Here is a 19,869-nt window from a genome sequence, read left to right on the forward strand (position 1 = left end):
CCCTGTGTCAAGCGCCCCTTCCACGTGCAGATGGTTTGATCCATGGGTTAAGTTGAATGCTACAGCAGGTTTTTTTTCACCCACCACTTCTGCCCAGTAGACTTCAGGTGATTTTCCATTTACTGTGACCTCCACTAGAATGGGAATGGCCTGGGCAAGGATTTGCCCCTTGGCCAGATAGAAGGGTGGCTGAAGGCAGCGCGCCAGGAGAATGAGGGGGGTTATGTCTCCCTTGATGGTCATGGGAACCACCTCAATCTCCAGGGTTGTGTGTGCTGTGTCCCCAGTAACAAAATATTCACTGTCCAGTTTCATGTGGTTTATCGTCACATCCAGTATGTTGTTTTGCAGTTCCACTGTAATGATTTTCCAGTCACTAAACCTGAAATGAAAGCCTTTGGTAGTCACAAGCCTAAAACAACCACGTTTTAGGCTGCCAAACCTTGTTAATTAGACATTAGACATTTTCATTTTTCTGCATTCCCACACCCTGCTTCCTTTCCTTCCCCTTTTTTATTAAGAGGTAGGCTTTTGCCAGTGTGGAGCCTGCTGCATTTATATCTTTGCACGCAATTATGTCAATGGCGGGTACGCGGTGTGGCTTCAGTTTGTTTGTTGGTCCTCTTCTGTTGCTGGCTTTGAGGACAGTCTCTGGTGAAGTGTACTGGGTTTTTGCACTGGAAGCAGATGACATGTTGCAGCTGCTCTGGTGACATCGGTTGCCTCCTTGCTCCTGGTATTACAGCAGCAGCAGCAGTCTTTGGGTGTGCCAGTCCCAGATTCCTCTCATATGCACCAAACAGTTCTGCTTTTCTGGCGCAGGCTTCTATCATCTGTGCAAGACTAGGAGAAGGCTCAAGGGGAAGGCTAAGTATAACCCTGTGGCAGGTTTCATTAGCATTCCTCTGAGCCGTCTCCTTAATCAATTCTGCCTGTATTGCTGGGTCATGCACTTGCCTCTCCGTGTCCAAAGGCAATCCACAAACTGCAAGAAATTTCTGAGGCAAACTGTTTAATGTTAACATAACTACCCTTGACTTCAACCATTGGTAGCTGGTTAAAAGTCTTTTCTGTTGCATTACAGATCTTATCCAAAGCAGACTTGGACAACACCTGAGTTTGTCTTTCAGGGCAGTGCCAGTTCCCTTCACCACATAGATGTTCATAGATAATGTCATTCCCATCACTATCTTGTGCATCATCAGAGCTTTGCTGAAGCTCCTGTAGAAGTACCCTTAGAGACCTTCTGCATATGTTCTCCCATAACAGATAACGGAAAAGGTCTTTTATATCTGTTGGTACTAATTCATTTGAATTAAAAGTGGCTCTCATTATTCTTTTAAAAATTTCACAGCTTCTGCCAAATTCCCTTTGGACTTTACAAATTTCTTTTTTATTCTGATAGGACAAAGGCTGATAACTTCTCTTGCCATTTCTCATACCAATATAAATGACAGGGGCTACTGATGATAAATCTTCCTCTACCTGGTTCTAACTTCTAGGGGATGCTCCCGTGCTTCCACCCACCTGGGAGCTAGGAGGCAATCAACCCTCCACCATGCAGGGTCCAGGGAGGGTCTGGTCCCCCTCTCCACCCTGGGGTTTTGGGAGGGGCTGGCCCACCCTTTCCCCCTGGGGTCCTGGGAGGAGCTTGTCCTCTACCCTACCCTGGGGTCTCGGGAGGGTCTGGGCCCCTTCTCCCCACCCTGGGGTTCCCAGAGGGGCTGGGCTCCCCCTCCTCCCTCGGGTTCTGGGGGATACTGGGCACCCCCTCCCCCGCCGGGCCCAGTAGGCTGCACACCCCTCCCTGCTGTCGGGATAGGGCTGGGGCTCACTCCCCCCGCGGCCGGGACCGGGCTGGGACTTGTTTCCCCCCCCCGCTGACGGGACCAGGCTAGGGCACACCACCCCTGCTTGGTAATCCAAAGGGAGAATCCCTCCTTCCCCACCTCAGCCTCGCACGGACTGGAAGGCAAGCCACCCTCTCCCCCTCCTCCACCCTCACGGAGAACGGGGCTTGGGGTACCGCCTCCCCCACAGGGGATGTGAGAGGGGATATCCCCATTTGCACAGGAGCTGGAACCCGCAGAAGGTCCCCTCCTCTTCCCACTCCCCTGGCAGCTCGGAGGGTGGGCCCCTTCTCCACCACCCTCATTCCCATGGCAACCCTGAGGGCAGGCATGAGAAACTGGTGAAGGGGAGGGGGCAGAGTCGCTCAAGAGGGAGGGGCAACTATGGGAACTGGGATTGCAACACATGTGCAAACAATTGTGCGGGGTTGCAGGGTGATGTCATACATGGCCGGCACTTGCAGGAGAGAGAGGGCGAGGTGGCCAAGGGCACAGCTAGGTTGTGGGAGGGGAAAGAGTTGAGGGTGGGGATGAGAGGGTAGAAGGGATTATGGGATAAAAACAGGAAGCCCAGAGGTCCCAACACGTGGCCGACGCGATTGTAAAACCCCCCCACGCGACCTGTGACTGTTAGGGGATCTGCCACATGGCTGATGCCATCTTGGACTTCAGCAACATAGTTCCCATTCCCCTCACGGTCGACTATACGGCTGCCACTCTGAGGGGGGGAATCACTTTCAAAGCCACCAGAACACTGCTCTTCGGGAAAAACAACTGGGATGTGGGGTTATAGGGAAGTTTCTCTCACAATCTGTGCCTCAGGCCTTTCCTCACCTCGGTAGCCCCGCCTCCTTTGCCACCTTTCAGCCAATCACGGCGCCGCTGGTCTCAGAATGGCCCGGCCTCTTTCCTGCCCCGCCAATCAGAGCTCGGCTCTACACTCGGCAACCAGAGCTGGCCAATTAGAGAGGAGTACGGAAAAGGCGGGAAACGCTCAGCCAATGGGAGTGCTCGGTACCTCACGGGGCGGGGCCCAACAGAGTGTGGTTGCCGTGAGGGAGAAGGGAGGAAAATGGCGGCCGGGAGTAACCGGTGAGAGAAAGTTTTGCGAGTTTTTGAGTGGTTGCAGGTGGGATTTGAAGGGGAATTGGACGGATTTTCAGGGGTCCCGAATGGATTTTGGAGGGAATGTGGGGTATTTTAGGAGATCTGAGGTGGGTTTCGGGGGGGTTCTTGGTAGGGTTTGTGGGGTTTTGGGGGGGCCCAGGTAAGTTTAGTGGTAAATTGATGGAATTTTGGAGGGTCTCAGGTGGGATTTGAGGGGGAACTGGAGAGATTTTGGGGTGTCCAAGCTGGGATCTGGGGGTTCTGGTTGGGCTTAGAGGGAGAGTTGAGGGATTTGGAGGCGTCCCTGTGGGGTATTGGGGTGGCCCAGGTGGGTTTGGAGGATCTCAGGAATGATTTGGGAGATCTGCGTGGATCTTGGGGTGAATTTGGGGCATTTAGGGGAGTCCCATTTGGGGTTTGTAGAGTCCCAGGTGGGTTTTTAGAAGGCTTTGGTAGATTTTGGGCGTCCCAGGTGGATACTGGGGATATTTTGAGGTTGTAAAAAACACAGTTCACTGTTTTGGGAGAATTAGAAGGTTTAATAAAAAGACAATAGGAGACATATATAAATCAAAGGGTTAAAACGGCCGGGTACTTGGCATGCTGCAGAGAGGATACCCTTTAAATCCCTTTAACAATCCATCCATTTGTTACATATTCATAGACTTTCATGCATAGTTAACTGTTTCTGGGAACTGTTTAGCATGGCCACTCCTTGGCTCCGCCTTTTTAGAGCATGCATCATTCTTGGCTTGTGGTTTTATTTTTCTCCTTAACCCTTTTATTTTGGGTGGTGGTCCAGTTGGTGCTTGTTGATAATTGTTTTGTCAGCTGCAGGGGTCCTCATCACATGTTCACGGGCTGTTATTTTTGACTAAACAGGTAGTTTAAGCATACTATCTTTAAAAAATTTATGTTTAACTCTCTCTATTAACCAAGACTATATCCATAAAGAAAAGCAATTTTAAAAATATATGTATATATATGCAATATATGTATAGCACTTATCCAACTCTTACAAAGAGCCAACAACAACGCATGTATTCAGAACAAGGTGTTTTAGTGTGGATTTCAGGAGTTTTTGTGAAATTGTTCATGTGATTTCCAGGTTATTTGGGCCATTTCATCTTGCATTTCCCCTGCACATTTAGCCCACTAACTTGCCAGTCTTTTCCTCAGAAATACCTGCAATCCCACTGGATTTTGGAGCCATTTTTGTTTTTTTAGTGCAGATGTTAGGAGTTTTTCTGGCAATTTTTTGTGCAATTTCTGGGGGACCCTTTTGTTTCTCAGTGCGAATTTTTCGGCATTTTCCTGGGTTGTTAAGGCTGCATTTATCCTGGATTTTTCCTGATGTTTTTCCCAATAATGCTTGGAATTTTGACCGTTTTGGGGTGTTTCAGTGTCCATTTTAGGGCTATTTCTGGCCATTTTCATGATGATTTTTAGGGGATTTTTGCGTCTCACAGTGCGAATTTGTTTGTCTGAATTTTCCCCGCATTTTTATTGGTGCTTTTCCCAGCTATCCTTAAGATTTTCATAGATTTTAGTTGGTTTTGTAAGGATTCCAGGAGTTTTTGGGCCATTTTTTGCGCCATTTTATGAGGGTTGGGCCAATTTAAGTGGCATTTCCTTTGTTAGTTTGCCCAATCATTTTTCCAGTTTTTTCCTCTGAAATCCCTGGACACTTACTGGCTTTTGGGGCAGATAGTAGGAATTTTTCTGGCCATTTTTGGTTCAATTTCTTGTGGATTTTTGTGTTTCTCCGTGCGAATTTTAAAGGATTTTTCCTGTTTTTAAGGCAGAGTTTTTCCTGTGTTTTCCCAGATGTTTTTCCCGATAACGTCTGGGATTTTGACAGTTTTGGGGTGTTCCAATGCAACTTTTGGCAATTTTCGGGTCATTTTCAGTTTGATTGTTAGGGGATTTTTCCTTCCTTAGTGCAAATTTTCAGGGACTTTTCTGGTTTGTTAGGCTCAATTTTGCCCTGGATTTTTCCTGATGCTTTTCCCAGCAGTCGTTGGAATTTTGGCAGAGGTTAGGTGTTTTAGTATGGATTTCAGGAGTTTTTGGGCCATTGTTCATGTGATTTTCAGGCTTTTTGGGCTGTTTTAAGTCGCATTTCCTCCAGATATTTTGCCCACTCACTTTGCCAGTTTTTCCCTCAGAAAATCCTGGAATCTCACTGGATTTTGGGGCCATGTTTGGTTTTTAATGCAGATCTTAGGAGTTTCTCTGTCCATTTTTTGTGCAATTTCTTTGGGATTTTTTTGTTTCTTAGTGCGAATTATTTGGCCTTTTCCTGGGTTGTTAAGGCTGAATTTATCCTGGATTTTTCCTGATTTTTACCCCAGCAATGCTTAGAATTTTGACTGCTTTGGGGTGCTTCAGTGTCGATTTTTGGACTATTTCTGGCCCTTTGCATGTTGATTTTTAGGGGATTTTTGCGTCTTTTATTGCGAAATTTTTAGTCTGAATTTCCCCTGGATTTTTCCTGATGTTTCCCCTGCAATCCGTAAGATTTTCTCGGATTTTAGGTTGTTTTGTGCAGATTCCAGGAGGTTGAGGGCCATTTTTTGCACCATTTGAGGTGGGTTTTGACCATTTAAGTTGCATTTCCTCTGCAAGTTTGCTCACTCGTTTTTACAGTTTTTTCCTTAGTAATCCCTGGACACTCACTGTCTTTTAGGGCAGATATTAAGAGTTTTTCTGGTAATTTTTTGTGCAGGTTCTGGGGGACCCTTTTGTTTCTCAGTGCGAATTTTTCGGCATTTTCCTGGGTTGTTAAGGCTGAATTTATCCTGGATTTTTCCTGATGTTTTTCCCAATAATGTTTGGAATTTTGACCATTTTGGGGTGTTTCAGTGTCCAATTTAGGGCTATTTCTGGCCATTTTCATGATGATTTTTAGGGGATTTTTGCGTCTCACAGTGCGAATTTGTTAGTCTGTATTTTCCCCGCATTTTTATTGGTGCTTTTCCCAGCTATCCTTAAGATTTTCATAGATTTTAGTTGGTTTTGTAAGGATTCCAGGAGTTTTTGGGCCATTTTTTGCGCCATTTTATGGGGGCTGGGCCATTTTATGTGGCATTTCCTTTGTTAGTTTGCCCAATCATTTTTCCAGTTTTTTCCTCTGTAATCCCTGGACACTTACTGGCTTTTGGGGCAGATAGTAGGAATTTTTCTGGCCATTTTTGGTTCAATTTCTTGTGGATTTTTGTGTTTCTCCGTGCGAATTTTAAAGGATTTTTCCTGTTTTTAAGGCAGAGTTTTTCCTGTGTTTTCCCAGATGTTTTTCCCGATAACGTCTGGGATTTTGACAGTTTTGGGGTGTTCCAATGCAACTTTTGGCAATTTTCGGGTCATTTTCAGTTTGATTGTTAGGGGATTTTTCCTTCCTTAGTGCAAATTTTCAGGGACTTTTCTGGTTTGTTAGGCTCAATTTTGCCCTGGATTTTTCCTGATGCTTTTCCCAGCAGTCCTTGGAATTTTCGCAGAGGTTAGGAGTTTTAGTATGGATTTCAGGAGTTTTTGGGCCATTGTTCATGTGATTTTCAGGCTTTTTAGGCTGTTTTAAGTCGCATTTCCTCCAGATATTTTGCCCACTCGCTTCGCCAGATTTTCCCTCAGAAAAATCCTGGAATCTCACTGGATTTTGGGGCCATGTTTGGTTTTTTAGTGCAGATGTTAGGAGTGTTTCTGTCCATTTTTTGTGAAATTTCTTTGGTATTTTTTTCTTTTTTAGTACGAATTATTCGGGCTTTTCCTGGGTTGTTAAGGCTGAATTTACCCTGGATTTTTCCTGATTTTTACCCCATCATTGCTTGGAATTTTGACCGCTTTGGGGTGCTTCAGTGTCGATTTTTGGACTATTTCTGGCCCTTTGCATGTTGATTTTTAGGGGATTTTTGCGTCTTTTATTGCGAAAGTTTTAGTCTGAATTTCCCCTGGATTTTTCCTGATGTTTCCCCTGCAATCCGTAAGATTTTCTCGGATTTTAGGTTGTTTTGTGCAGATTCCAGGAGGTTTTGGGCCATTTTTTGCACCATTTGAAATGGGTTTTGGCCATTTAAGTCGCATTTCCTCTGCAAGTTTGCTCACTCGTTTTTACAGTTTTTTCCTTAGTAATCCCTGGACACTCAATGGCTTTTGGGGCAGATAGTAGGAATTTTTCTGGCCATTTTTGGTTCAATTTCTTGTGGATTTTTGTGTTTCTCCGTGCGAATTTTAAAGGATTTTTCCTGTTTTTAAGGCAGAGTTTTTCCTGTGTTTTCCCAGATGTTTTTCCCGATAACGTCTGGGATTTTGACAGTTTTGGGGTGTTCCAATGCAACTTTTGGCAATTTTCGGGTCATTTTCAGTTTGATTGTTAGGGGATTTTTCCTTCCTTAGTGCAAATTTTCAGGGACTTTTCTGGTTTGTTAGGCTCAATTTTGCCCTGGATTTTTCCTGATGCTTTTCCCAGCAGTCGTTGGAATTTTGGCAGAGGTTAGGTGTTTTAGTATGGATTTCAGGAGTTTTTGGGCCATTGTTCATGTGATTTTCAGGCTTTTTGGGCTGTTTTAAGTCGCATTTCCTCCAGATATTTTGCCCACTCACTTTGCCAGTTTTTCCCTCAGAAAATCCTGGAATCTCACTGGATTTTGGGGCCATGTTTGGTTTTTTAGTGCAGATGTTAGGAGTGTTTCTGTCCATTTCTTGTGCAATTTCTTTGGGATTTTTTTGTTTCTTAGTGCGAATTATTTGGCCTTTTCCTGGGTTGTTAAGGCTGAATTTATCCTGGATTTTTCCTGATTTTTACCCCAGCAATGCTTGGAATTTTGACCGCTTTGGGGTGCTTCAGTGTCGATTTTTGGACTATTTCTGGCCCTTTGCATGTTGATTTTTAGGGGATTTTTGCGTCTTTTATTGCGAAAGTTTTAGTCTGAATTTCCCCTGGATATTTCCTGATGTTTCCCCTGCAATCCGTAAGATTTTCTCGGATTTTAGGTTGTTTTGTGCAGATTCCAGGAGGTTGAGGGCCATTTTTTGCACCATTTGAGGTGGGTTTTGACCATTTAAGTCGCATTTCCCCTGCAAGTTTGCTCACTCGTTTTAACAGTTTTTTCCTTAGTAATCCCTGGACACTCACTGTCTTTTAGGGCAGATATTAAGAGTTTTTCTGGCAATTTTTTGTGCAGGTTCTGGGGGACCCTTTTGTTTCTCAGTGCGAATTTTTCGGCATTTTCCTGGGTTGTTAAGGCTGCGTTTATCCTGGAGTTTTCCTGATGTTTTTCCCAATAATGTTTGGAATTTTGACCATTTTGGGGTGTCCAATTTAGGGCTATTTCTGGCCATTTTCATGATGGTTTTTAGGGGATTTTTGCGTCTCACAGTGCGAATTTGCTAGTCTGTATTTTCCCCGCATTTTTATTGGTGCTTTTCCCAGCTATCCTTAAGATTTTCATAGATTTTAGTTGGTTTTGTAAGGATTCCAGGAGTTTTTGGGCCATTTTTTGCGCCATTTTATGAGGGTTGGGCCATTTTAAGTGGCATTTCCTTTGTTAGTTTGCCCAATCATTTTTCCAGTTTTTTCCTCTGAAATCCCTGGACACTTACTGGCTTTTGGGGCAGATAGTAGGAATTTTTCTGGCCATTTTTGGTTCAATTTCTTGTGGATTTTTGTGTTTCTCCGTGCGAATTTTAAAGGATTTTTCCTGTTTTTAAGGCAGAGTTTTTCCTGTGTTTTCCCAGATGTTTTTCCCGATAACGTCTGGGATTTTGACAGTTTTGGGGTGTTCCAATGCAACTTTTGGCAATTTTCGGGTCATTTTCAGTTTGATTGTTAGGGGATTTTTCCTTCCTTAGTGCAAATTTTCAGGGACTTTTCTGGTTTGTTAGGCTCAATTTTGCCCTGGATTTTTCCTGATGCTTTTCCCAGCAGTTGTTGGAATTTTGGCAGTGGTTAGGTGTTTTAGTATGGATTTCAGGAGTTTTTGGGCCATTGTTCATGTGATTTTCAGGCTTTTTGGGCTGTTTTAAGTCGCATTTCCTCCAGATATTTTGCCCACTCGCTTCGCCAGATTTTCCCTCAGAAAAATCCTGGAATCTCACTGGATTTTGGGGCCATGTTTGGTTTTTTAGTGCAGATGTTAGGAGTGTTTCTGTCCATTTCTTGTGCAATTTCTTTGGGATTTTTTTGTTTCTTAGTACGAATTATTCGGGCTTTTCCTGGGTTGTTAAGGCTGAATTTATCCTGGATTTTTCCTGATTTTTACCCCAGAAATGCTTGGAATTTTGACCGCTTTGGGGTGCTTCAGTGTCGATTTTTGGACTATTTCTGGCCCTTTGCATGTTGATTTTTAGGGGATTTTTGCGTCTTTTATTGCGAAAGTTTTAGTCTGAATTTCCCCTGGATTTTTCCTGATGCTTTCCCCTGCAATCCGTAGGATTTTCTCGGATTTTAGGTTGTTTTGTGCAGATTCCAGGAGGTTTTGGGCCATTTTTTGCAACATTTGAAATGGGTTTTGACCATTTAAGTCGCATTTCCTCTGCAAGTTTGCTCACTTGTTTTTACAGTTTTTTCCTCTGAAATCCCTGGACACTTATTGGCTTTTGGGCAGATATTAAGAATTTTTCTGGCCATTTTTGATTCAATTTCTTGTGGATTTTTGTGTTTCTCCATGCGAATTTTAAAGGATTTTTCCTGTTTTTAAGGCAGAGTTTTTCCTGTGTTTTCCCAAATGTTTTTCCCGATAACGTCTGGGATTTTGACAGTTTTGGGGTGTTCCAATGCAACTTTTGGCAATTTTCGGGTCATTTTCAGTTTGATTGTTAGGGGATTTTTCCTTCCTTAGTGCAAATTTTCAGGGGCTTTTCTGGTTTGTTAGGCTCAATTTTGCCCTGAATTTTTCCTGATGCTTTTCCCAGCAGTCGTTGGAATTTTGGCAGAGGTTAGGTGTTTTAGTATGGATTTCAGGAGTTTTTGGGCCATTGTTCATGTGATTTTCAGGCTTTTTGGGCTGTTTTAAGTCGCATTTCCTCCAGATATTTTGCCCACTCGCTTCGCCAGATTTTCCCTCAGAAAAATCCTGGAATCTCACTGGATTTTGGGGCCATGTTTGGTTTCTTAGTGCAGATGTTAGGAGTTTCTCTGTCCATTTCTTGTGCAATTTCTTTGGGATTTTTTTGTTTCTTAGTACGAATTATTCGGGCTTTTCCTGGGTTGTTAAGGCTGAATTTATCCTGGATTTTTCCTGATTTTTACCCCAGAAATGCTTGGAATTTTGACCGCTTTGGGGTGCTTCAGTGTCGATTTTTGGACTATTTCTGGCCCTTTGCATGTTGATTTTTAGGGGATTTTTGCGTCTTTTATTGCGAAAGTTTTAGTCTGAATTTCCCCTGGATTTTTCCTGATGCTTTCCCCTGCAATCCGTAGGATTTTCTCGGATTTTAGGTTGTTTTGTGCAGATTCCAGGAGGTTTTGGGCCATTTTTTGCAACATTTGAAATGGGTTTTGACCATTTAAGTCGCATTTCCTCTGCAAGTTTGCTCACTTGTTTTTACAGTTTTTTCCTCTGAAATCCCTGGACACTTATTGGCTTTTGGGCAGATATTAAGAATTTTTCTGGCCATTTTTGATTCAATTTCTTGTGGATTTTTGTGTTTCTCCATGCGAATTTTAAAGGATTTTTCCTGTTTTTAAGGCAGAGTTTTTCCTGTGTTTTCCCAGATGTTTTTCCCGATAACGTCTGGGATTTTGACAGTTTTGGGGTGTTCCAATGCAACTTTTGGCAATTTTCGGGTCATTTTCAGTTTGATTGTTAGGGGATTTTTCCTTCCTTAGTGCAAATTTTCAGGGGCTTTTCTGGTTTGTTAGGCTCAATTTTGCCCTGAATTTTTCCTGATGCTTTTCCCAGCAGTCGTTGGAATTTTGGCAGAGGTTAGGTGTTTTAGTATGGATTTCAGGAGTTTTTGGGCCATTGTTCATGTGATTTTCAGGCTTTTTGGGCTGTTTTAAGTCGCATTTCCTCCAGATATTTTGCCCACTCGCTTCGCCAGATTTTCCCTCAGAAAAATCCTGGAATCTCACTGGATTTTGGGGCCATGTTTGGTTTCTTAGTGCAGATGTTAGGAGTTTCTCTGTCCATTTCTTGTGCAATTTCTTTGGGATTTTTTTGTTTCTTAGTACGAATTATTCGGGCTTTTCCTGGGTTGTTAAGGCTGAATTTATCCTGGATTTTTCCTGATTTTTACCCCATCATTGCTTGGAATTTTGACCGCTTTGGGGTGCTTCAGTGTCGATTTTTGGACTATTTCTGGCCCTTTGCATGTTGATTTTTAGGGGATTTTTGCGTCTTTTATTGCGAAATTTTTACTCTGAATTTCCCCTGGATTTTTCCTGATGTTTCCCCTGCAATCCGTAAGATTTTCTCGGATTTTAGGTTGTTTTGTGCAGATTCCAGGAGGTTGAGGGCCATTTTTTGCACCATTTGAGGTGGGTTTTGACCATTTAAGTCGCATTTCCCCTGCAAGTTTCCTCACTCGTTTTTCCAGTTTTTTCCTCTGTAATCCCTGAACACTTACTGGCTTTTGGGGCAAATAGTAGGAATTTTTCTGGCCATTTTTTTGTGCAATTTCTGGGGGACCGTTTTGTTTCTCAGTGCGAATTTTTCTGCATTTGCCTGGTTTGTTAAGGCTGAATTTATCCTGGATTTTTCCTGATTTTTACCCCAGAAATTCTTGGAATTTTCATCGTTTTGTGGTACTTCAGTGTAGATTTTTTTTTACTATTTCTGGCCCTTTGCATATTGATTTTTAGGGAATTTTTGCGTCTTTTATTGCGAAATTTTCTTTGGGGCCATGTTTGGTTTTTTAGTGCAGATGATAGGAGTTTCGCTCTCCAGTTTCTGCTGCGAATACCACTGCCCCCTGTTAGTGTACAGTGCGCTCTTTCAACTATGCATAGCATAGAGCACTGCAGTGTACCTAATGCTAACGAGAAAGCATGCACAGCACACAGTAGTTCTCACTTAGTACTACTCTTAGAATTGAGTTCTCTGCATCACGGATCAGTGCCACAACAGGATGTTTGACTAACAGGTATGTAGTAGCAAAGAAAGCCGACACAGATCGTGCTTCATGCCTCTAGTCACGGACAATCGCTTTGCTGCGAACCGCACACTGCATTATTCTGCGGCTTCCTGGTTCGCGCTATGTAAACTGTGGAAATTTCTCCCTAACCGAGGAGAAGTGTCGTCCCCTGCTCACGCAGAACACTGTGCTGGTAGGTTTTGCTACTGCCAAAACACGCCTGGCGTGTGCACTTTTCTGTCAAACTCTCTGTACCATACGAGAATGCCCTGCTCCTTGTAAGCGTACCGTGCACTCTGTAAATTCTGCCATAGGGACGAGAACTGCAGTGTACAGAACGCTAAGGAGAAAGCATGCACAGCACACAGTAGTTTTCAGTTTGCACTACACTTAGAACTGAGTTCTCTGAATCAAGGATATGTACCACAAAATACTGCTTGACCAACGGGTATGTAGTAGCAAAGCAAGCTGACGTTGATCCTGCTTCATGCCTCTAGTCACTGACAACCGCTCTGCTGCGAAGAGCACTGCTGTGCTCTGGGAATTCCTCTTCCGCGCTTTGTATCCCGCGACGATATCTCTCTAGGCGAGGTAAAGTGTCGTCTCCTGCTCACACAGAACACTGTGCTGGTAGGTTTTGCTACTGCCAAAACACGCCTGACGTGTGCACTTTTCTGTCAAACTCTCTGTACCATACGAGAATGCCCTGCTCCTTGTAAGCGTACCATGCACTCTTTCAACTCTGCATAGCGAAAAGCACTGCAGTGCACCCAACGCTAAGGAGAAAGCATGCACACTACACAGTAGTTCTCACTTGGCACTACACTTAGAACTGAGTTCTCTGCATCACGGCTATGTACCACAGAAGACTGCTTGACCAATAGGTATGTAGTGGCAAAGCAAGCTGACGTTGATCCTGCTTCATGCTTTCAGTCACTGACAAGCGATTAGCTGCGAAGTGCACTCTCCAGTGCCTGCAACCTCCTTCTTCGCGCTATGTATCCTGCGGCGATATCTCTCTAGGCGAGGTAAAGTGTCGTCTCCTGCTAACACAGAACACTCTGCTGCTAGGTTTTGCTACTGCCGAAACACGGCTGGCGTCTGCACTTTTCTTTGAAACTCTCTGTACCATACGAGAAGGCCCTGCTCCTTGGAAGCGTATCGTGCACTCTGTAAGTTCTGCATAGGGACGTGCACTGCCGTGTACACTATGCTAAGGAGAAAGCATGCACAGCACACAGTAGTTCTCACTTTGCACTACACTTAGAACAGAGTTCTCTGCATCACGGCTAGGTACCACAGAAGACTGCTTGGCGAATGGGTATGTAGCAGCAAAGCAAGCTGAAGTTGACCCTGCTTCATGCCTCTAGTCATGACAACCGATCTGCTGCGAAGTGCACTCTCCAGTGCTCTGCAGCCTCCTTCTTCGTGCTGTGAATCCTGCGGCGATATCTCTCTACGCGAGGTAAAGTGTCGTCTCCTGCTCACACAGAACACTGTCTTGGTAGGTTTTGCTACTGTGAAAACACGCCTGGCGTGTTCACTTTTCTGTCAAACTCTCTGTACCATACGAGAATGCCCTTCTCCTTGGAAGCGTACCGTCCTCCCTTTCAAATCTGCATAGCGAAAAGCACTGCAGTGCACCCAACGCTAAGGAGAAAGCATGCACAGCACACAATAGGTCTCACTTTGCACTATACTTAGAACTGAGTTCTCTGCATCACGAATGTGCACCACAGAAGACTGCTTGACCACTAGGTATGTAGTAGCAAAGCAAGCTGTCGTTGATCCTGCTTCATGCCTCTAGACACTGACAAGCGATCTGCTGCGAAGTGCACTCTCCAGTGCTCTGCAGCCTCCTTCTTCGCGCTATGTATCCTGCGGCGATATCTCTCTAGGCGAGGTAAGGTGTCGTCTCCTGCCAACACAGAACACTCTGCTGCTAGGTTTTGCTAGTGCCAAAACACGCCTGGCGTGTGCACTTTTCTGTCAAACTCTCTGTACCATACGAGAATGCCCTGCTCCTTGTAAGCGTACTGTGCACTCTGTAAATTCTGCCATAGGGACGAGCACTGCAGTGTACAGAACGCTAAGGAGAAAGCATGCACAGCACACAGTAGTTCTCACTTTGCACTACACTTAGAACTGAGTTCTCTGCATCACGGCTAGGTACCACAGAAGACTGCTTGGCGAATGGGTATGTAGCAGCAAAGCAAGCTGAAGTTGATCCTGCTTCATGCCTCTAGTCACTGACAAGCGATCTGCTGCCAAGTGCACTCTCAAGTGCTCTGCAGCCTCCTTCTTCGCGCTATGTGTCCTGCGGCGATATCTCTCTAGGCGAGGTAAGGTGTCGTCTCCTGCTAACACAGAACACTCTGCTGCTAGGTTTTGCTAGTGCCGAAACACGCCTGGCATGTGCACTTTTCTGTCAAAATCGCTGTTCCATACGAGAATGCCCTGCTCCTTGTAAGCGTACCGTGCAGTCTGTAAATTCTGCCATAGGGACGAGAACTGCAGTGTACAGAACGCTAAGGAGAAAGCATGCACAGCACACAGTAGTTCTCACTTTGCACTACACTTAGAACTGAGTTCTCTGCATCACAGCTATGTACCACAGAAGACTGCTTGGCGAATGGGTATGTAGTAGCAAAGCAAGCTGACGTTGATCCTGCTTCATGCCTGTAGTCACTGAGAAGCGATCTGCTGCCAAGTGCACTCTCCAGTGCTCTGCAGCCTCCTTCTTCGCGCTATGTGTCCTGCGGCGAGATCTCTCTAGGCGAGGTAAGGTGTCGTCTCCTGCTAACACAGAACACTCTGCTGCTAGGTTTTGCTAGTGCCGAAACACGCCTGGTGTGTGCACTTTTCTGTCAAAATCGCTGTTCCATACGAGAATGCCCTGCTCCTTGTAAGCGTACCGTGCACTCTGTAAATTCTGCCATAGGGACGAGAACTGCAGTGTACAGAACGCTAAGGAGAAAGCATGCACAGCACACAGTAGTTCTCACTTTGCACTACATTTAGAACTGAGTTCTCTGCATCTCGGATATGTACCACAGGAGACTGCTTTACGAAAAGGTATGTAGTAGCAAAGCAAGCTGACGTTGATCCTGCTTCATGCCTCTACTCACTGACTACCGCTCTGCTGCGAAGAGCTCTGCTGTGCTCTGGGAATTCCTCCTCCGCGCTTTGTATCCAGTGGCGATATCTCTCTAGGCGAGGTAAAGTGTCGTCTCCTGCTCACATAGAACACTGTGCTGGTAGGTTTTGTTACTGCGAAAACACGCCTGGCGTGTGCACTTTCCTGTCAAACTCTCTGTACCATACGAGAATGCCCTTCTCCTTGGAAGCGTACCGTCCTCTCTTTCAAATCTGCATAGCGAAAAGCACTGCAGTGCACCCAACGCTAAGGAGAAAGCATGCACAGCACACAGTAGTTCTCACTTGGCACTACACTTAGAACTGAGTTCTCTGCATCACGGCTATGTACCACAGAAGACTGCTTGACCAATAGGTATGTAGTGGCAAAGCAAGCTGACGTTGATCCTGCTTCATGCTTTCAGTCACTGACAAGCGATTAGCTGCGAAGTGCACTCTCCAGTGCTCTGCAACCTCCTTCTTCGCGCTATGTATCCTGCGGCGATATCTCTCTAGGCGAGGTAAAGTGTCGTCTCCTGCTAACACAGAACACTCTGCTGCTAGGTTTTGCTACTGCCGAAACACGGCTGGCGTCTGCACTTTTCTTTGAAACTCTCTGTACCATACGAGAAGGCCCTGCTCCTTGGAAGCGTATCGTGCACTCTGTAAGTTCTGCATAGGGACGTGCACTGCCGTGTACACTATGCTAAGGAGAAAGCATGCACAGCACACAGTAGTTCTCACTTTGCACTACACTTAGAACAGAGTTCTCTGCATCACGGCTAGGTACCACAGAAGACTGCTTGGCGAATGGGTATGTAGCAGCAAAGCAAGCTGAAGTTGACCCTGCTTCATGCCTCTAGTCATGACAACCGATCTGCTGCGAAGTGCACTCTCCAGTGCTCTGCAGCCTCCTTCTTCGTGCTGTGAATCCTGCGGCGATATCTCTCTACGCGAGGTAAAGTGTCGTCTCCTGCTCACACAGAACACTGTCTTGGTAGGTTTTGCTACTGTGAAAACACGCCTGGCGTGTTCACTTTTCTGTCAAACTCTCTGTACCATACGAGAATGCCCTTCTCCTTGGAAGCGTACCGTCCTCCCTTTCAAATCTGCATAGCGAAAAGCACTGCAGTGCACCCAACGCTAAGGAGAAAGCATGCACAGCACACAATAGGTCTCACTTTGCGCTATACTTAGAACTGAGTTCTCTGCATCACGAATGTGCACCACAGAAGACTGCTTGACCACTACGTATGTAGTAGCAAAGCAAGCTGTCGTTGATCCTGCTTCATGCCTCTAGACACTGACAAGCGATCTGCTGCGAAGTGCACTCTCCAGTGCTCTGCAGCCTCCTTCTTCGCGCTATGTATCCTGCGGCGAGATCTCTCTAGGCGAGGTAAAGTGTCGTCTCCTGCTAACACAGAACACTCTGCTGGTAGGTTTTGCTACTGCCAAAACACGCCTGGCGTGTGCACTTTTCTATCAAACTCTCTGTACCATAGAAGAATGCCCTGCTTCTTGGAAGCGTACCGTGCACTGTAAGTTCTCCATAGGGACGAGCACCGCAGTGTACAGAACGCTAAGGAGAAAGCACGCACAGCACACAGTAGTTCTCACTTTGCACTACACTTAGAAATGAGTTCTCTGAATCACAGCTCTGTACCACAGAAGACTGCTTCACCAACAGGTATGTAGTAGCAAAGCAAGCTGACGTTGATCCTGCTTCATGCCTCTAGACACTGACAAGCGATCTGCTGCGAAGTGCACTCTCCAGTGCTCTGCAGCTTCCTTCTTGGCGCTATGTGTCCTGCGGCGATATCTCTCTAGGCGAGGTAAGGTGTCGTCTCCTGCTAACACAGAACACTTTGCTGGTAGGTTTTGCTAGTGCCAAAACACGCCTGGCGCGTGCACTTTTCTGTCAAACTCTCTGTACCATACGAGAATGCCCTGCTCCTTGGAAGCGTACCGTGCACTCTGTAAGTTCTGCATAGGGACGAGCACTGCAGTGTACAGAACGCTAAGGAGAAAGCATGCACAGCACACAGTAGTTCTCACTTGGCACTACACTTAGAACTGAGTTCTCTGAATCACGGCTATGTACCACAGAAGACTGCTTGACCAACAGGTATGTAGTAGCAAAGCAAGCTGACGTTGATCCTGCTTCATGCCTCTAGTCATGACAACCGATCTGCTGCGAAGTGCACTCTCCAGTGCTCTGCAGCCTCCTTCTTCGCGCTGTGAATCCTGCGGCGATATCTCTCTAGGCGAGGTAAAGTGTCGTCTCCTGCTAATACAGTACACTCTGCTGGTAGGTTTTGCTACTGCCAAAACACGGCTGGCGCGTGCACTTTTCTGTCAAACTCTCTGTAACATACGAGAATGCCGTACTCCTTGTAAGTGTACCGTGCAGTCTGTAAATTCTGCTTAGGGACAAGCACTGCAGTGTGCACGACACTATGGAGAAAGCATGCAGAGCACACAGTAGTTCTCACTTTGCACTACACTTAGAACTGAGTTCTCTGAATCACGGCTATGTACCACAGAAGACTGCTTGGCCAACGGGTATGTAGTAGCAAAGCAAGCTGACGTTGATCCTGCTTCATGCCTCTAGTCATGACAACCGATCTGCTGCGAAGTGCACTCTCCAGTGCTCTGCAGCCTCCTTCTTCGCGCTGTGAATCCTGCGGCGATATCTCTCTAGGCGAGGTAAAGTGTCGTCTCCTGCTCACACAAAACACTGTGCTGGTAGGTTTTGCTACTGCCAAAACACGGCTGGCGTGTGCACTTTTCTGTCAAACTCTCTGTACCATACGAGAATGCCCTGCTCCTTGGAAGCGTACCATGCACTCTTTCAACTCTGCATAGCGAAAAGCACTGCAGTGCACCCAACGCTAAGGAGAAACCATGCACAGCACACAGTAGTTCTCACTTGGCACTACACTTAGAACTGAGTTCTCTGCATCACGGCTAGGTACCACAGAAGACTGCTTGGCGAATGGCTATGTAGTAGCAAAGCAAGCTGACGTTGATCCTGCTTCATGCCTCTAGTCACTGACAAGCGATCTGCTGCCAAGTGCACTCTCCAGTGCTCTGCAGCCTCATTCTTCGCGCTATGTGTCCTGCGGCGAGATCTCTCTAGGCGAGGTAAGGTGTCGTCTCCTGCTCACACAGAACACTGTGTTGCTAGGTTTTGCTACTGCCAAAACACGCCTGGCGTGTTCACTTTTCTGTCAAACTCTCTGTACCATACGAGAATGCCCTTCTCCTTGGAAGCGTACCGTCCTCCCTTTCAAATCTGCCTAGCGAAAAGCACTGCAGTGCACCCAACGCTAAGGGGAAAGCATGCACAGCACACAGTAGTTCTCACTTTGCACTATACTTAGAACTTTGTTCTCTGCATCACGAATGTGCACCACAGAAGACTGCTTGGCGAATGGGTATGTAGTAGCAAAGCAAGCTGACGTTGATCCTGCTTCATGCTTCTAGTCATGACAAGCGCTTAGCTGCGAAGTGCACTCTCCAGTGCTCTGCAGCCTCCTTCTTCGCGCTATGTCTCCTGCGGCGATATCTCTCTAGGCGAGGTAAGGTGTCGTCTCCTGCTAACACAGAACACTCTGCTGCTAGGTTTTGCTAGTGCCAAAACACGCCTGGCGTGTGCACTTTTCTGTCAAACTCTCTGTACCATAGGAGAATGACCTGCTCCTTGTAAGCGTACTGTGCACTCTGTAAATTCTGCCATAGGGACGAGCACTGCAGTGTACAGAACGCAAAGGAGAAGGCATGCACAGCACACAGTAGTTCTCACTTTGCACTACACTTAGAACTGAGTTCTCTGCATCACGGCTAGGTACCACAGAAGACTGCTTGGCGAATGGGTATGAAGCAGCAAAGCAAGCTGAAGTTGATCCTGCTTCATGCCTCTAGTCACTGACAAGCGATCTGCTGCCAAGTGCACTCTCCAGGTCTCTGCAGCCTCCTTCTTCGCGCTGTGAATCCTGCGGCGATATCTCTCTAGGCGAGGTAAGGTGTCGTCTCCTGCTAACACAGAACGCTCTGCTGCTAGGTTTTGCTAGTGCCGACACACGCCTGGCATGTGCACTTTTCTGTCAAAATCGCTGTTCCGTACGAGAATGCCCTGCTCCTTGTAAGCGTAACCGTGCACTCTGTAAATTCTGCCATAGGGACGAGAACTGCAGTGTACAGAATGCTAAGGAGAAAGCATGCACAGCACACAGTAGTTCTCACTTTGCACTACACTTAGAACTGAGTTCTCTGCATCACGGCTATGTACCACAGAAGACTGCTTGACCAATAGGTATGTAGTAACAAAGAAAGCTGACGTTGACCCTGCTTCATGCCTCTAGTCATGACAACCGATCTGCTGCCAAGTGCACTCTCCAGTGCTCTGCAGCCTCCTTCTTCGCGCTAAGTATCCTGCGGCGATATCTCTCTAGGCGAGGTAAGGTGTCGTCTCCTGCTCACACAGAACACTGTGCTGGTAGGTTTTGCTACTGCCAACAAACGCCTGGCGTGTGCACTTTTCTGTCAAAATCTCTGTACCATACGAGAATGCCCTGCTCCTTGGAAGCGTACCGTGCACTCTTTCAAATCTGCATTGCGAAAAGCACTGCAGTGCACCCAACGCTAAGGAGAAAGCATGCACAGCACACAGTAGTTCTCACTTTGCACTACACTTAGAACTGAG

Source organism: Oenanthe melanoleuca, chromosome 4A, assembly GCF_029582105.1.
Source record: "Oenanthe melanoleuca isolate GR-GAL-2019-014 chromosome 4A, OMel1.0, whole genome shotgun sequence".
Lineage (NCBI taxonomy): Eukaryota > Metazoa > Chordata > Aves > Passeriformes > Muscicapidae > Oenanthe > Oenanthe melanoleuca.